We start from the raw sequence: 2546 nt of genomic DNA on the forward strand, positions 1-2546 counted from the left end.
GCTATGTCCTAGGCCGTAAAGCTCCCCATGGTAAAACACGATGTCCCAAACCGGCTCCATGTCACATCCTTGTATGGTCCATCCGCCCTCCGGACAGCCAATCTTACACAATGCGACCTTGCGCCCAGTAGTCATGGCGACGAGAATGCAGTCACCCGAAGTGGGAACCTTGGAAAAGATTATTTTCCAGATGAAGTCTCGTTCATTGTGATCAGTCAATCGAAAATGCCGCTGCTTCTCGAACAGCGGTACCTCGACACCGGAGAAGATATTCACAATCCGGAACGTGGTCGATCCATCTACAGCGCCCATCCATCCTCCGTCGTAGTAGGATCTTGATCTTTCAATTGCGGCGATCCATCCGCCATCGTACGATCCGATGAACTGCATGTTGCACAGCTTGCTTGGGACTGGTACGTGGAGGAGCCCGCCTTCCTCGGGGCAGTAGATCAGCCGCTTCTCTGTGACTGTGCCTTGCTCGACAGGTGAGAGGAGCAGCAGAGGGAGCGCCGGCGGCGTTGGATGCTGCAACGCGGCAGCGCGCCACGACCTGCAAACGGCGGTGAAGCGTACACGGCTGAGCGGGGAGGCGACTCTGCCGCGGACCATGCCGAGGAGGTCGTCAGGGAGGTTTGACCAGGCCACTGCCGAAGGTGAGCACCGTTCTTGTTTCGTGGCCATGGTGCACGCGACGATGTCCTTGCAGTGGCGGCCCGATCCATTGCTAAGTACATACATATAGAGGATCGATATGTATGTCCCATTATGAAACAATTACGTCAACGTCACGGACTCGATCGGGACGTCTCCGGCCGCATCTCCAGTTATGAAACAATTACGGAAACCAAATTCATCCCAAAATATCCCTTTTAATCCTAAAAAAAGACTTAAATATCAACTAGGTTGCACATCTACGATCTGGGTTCACTATACCGCATCGATCGGGACGCGGTCAGATCTAGAGCTCCCTCCTAGTGCCACCCATCGAGAGGCATCGACCATGGTAGTAGGCGGCGGCCGCGACGCCAGGTCGCGGACGCAAGTTGCAAGAGGGCGGCGGCAGAAGGCAGCTTCCCTGCCGTTGGATGTGCTGGTGGACATTGCGGCGCGCACCGACCCGTCCACCTTCGTGCGCTGTGCCGCCACGTGCGTGGACATGCGCTGTCGCGTCAAGGAATACATTAGCCTCCGCGGCCCCCTCCGCCTCCAGCACGGCGACCGCTTCGTGCTCCCCCTCCTGCGCGGCAATCTGATCTACCAGTCCCAGGGCTGGCTCAAGCCTGAGGAGGAGCTGTTTCTGGTGGACACCAGCGCGCCGGATGCCACCAAGCTCCGCAAGGCCAACCGCGGAGGCTTTCCCCTCTCGTCACGCGATGGTCTCGTCCTCCCCCGTGTGGGCTTGGCACAAGAGCTCCGCGTGTGCGACCCGGCCACCGGCAGGAGTCTGACCCTACCATCTGAACAGGGGTTCCCAAGGACGACTGGGGTAAATTATGTCTTGCTGGTCTGTGGCGATGATAAGGGGGCCACCTCCGTTGGCCGGCATTTCCAAGTGATCAAGGCATATCTACAGATGTCACAGTACAGCGGCAACCTGCAGCTCCAGACCTTCTCGTCGGAGCATGGCGTGTGGGGACTCTACACAAACACCTATCTACCTAACCTAATTAGCAACCACTTGCAACAAAGCCTCGGCAAGGCCCTGGTCACCGGCGACACTGTCCACTGGTTGTGCCTGACTGACACCGGGTCCTATGTCCTGAAGCTCCGTGTCAGAGCAACAAATTAAGGTGATGGTGAGGATGCTCCCAAAAGGGCTCCCACACCACGGACAACACCAAAAACTTCTAGCAACATCGTCGGCCGGTCGCGATGTGCTCGTGCTCGTCGCTGAAGAGGACAAGATCGGCATGGGCACAATCAAAGCATACAGGCAATTGGCAGCAACGGCCACATGTGGTTATCAACATGACGGAGAAAATTTCGCGGTTCGTTGACAAGGCAGGCGGTAGTTGCATTTCGCCGACGAACCCAGTCCAATTCAAGCTAATCTGGTTCGCTGAGAAGAGCGGTACCGTGCTCATCGACACATGCCGTGGTTTCTTTTGGCTCGACCTGCAGTCCATGGAGATCGTGAGGTGGTTCTTGGATCATAGGATCCCATACACTACCCATAATATCCCCTATGAGATGAGTTTGACGGCTTGGGTTCCAACATTCAGTAGCACTTTGTGATTAATTCGTTCAGGTTCTTGTTCCATTCTCAACTTCATTATCAACTATAGAAGCACACATGTACGACTTTGTTGAGAAAATAATTTAATTTTACTAGTTTTACCTTCCAAGTAGGGAGGAAATTGATGTCCCATCATAATGTACCTCTATGGTCTTGCTAGTTTACTCTGTACTGGTGCAAGCATTTTGTCTTCTTTCATCAGAACTGAGATGTCCTCCTATTTTCCCTTGAACCACTGCATGCTGAAGATTCATGAAATGAATGTAGACACATCATGATTTTGCATAATTCCTAGCCGACGGGTTCTGTG

At 54.0% G+C, this 2546-nt stretch overlaps 1 pseudogene; it reads left to right on the forward strand.

Annotated features, from left to right (window-relative positions):
- The first annotated feature begins 1000 nt into the window (after positions 1 to 1000).
- On the forward strand, positions 1001 to 2235 carry LOC123138594 (uncharacterized; annotated as a pseudogene).
- Positions 2236 to 2546: the final 311 nt, after the last annotated feature.

This window comes from Triticum aestivum, chromosome 6B (assembly GCF_018294505.1).
Source record: "Triticum aestivum cultivar Chinese Spring chromosome 6B, IWGSC CS RefSeq v2.1, whole genome shotgun sequence".
In the NCBI taxonomy this organism is placed as follows: domain Eukaryota; kingdom Viridiplantae; phylum Streptophyta; class Magnoliopsida; order Poales; family Poaceae; genus Triticum; species Triticum aestivum.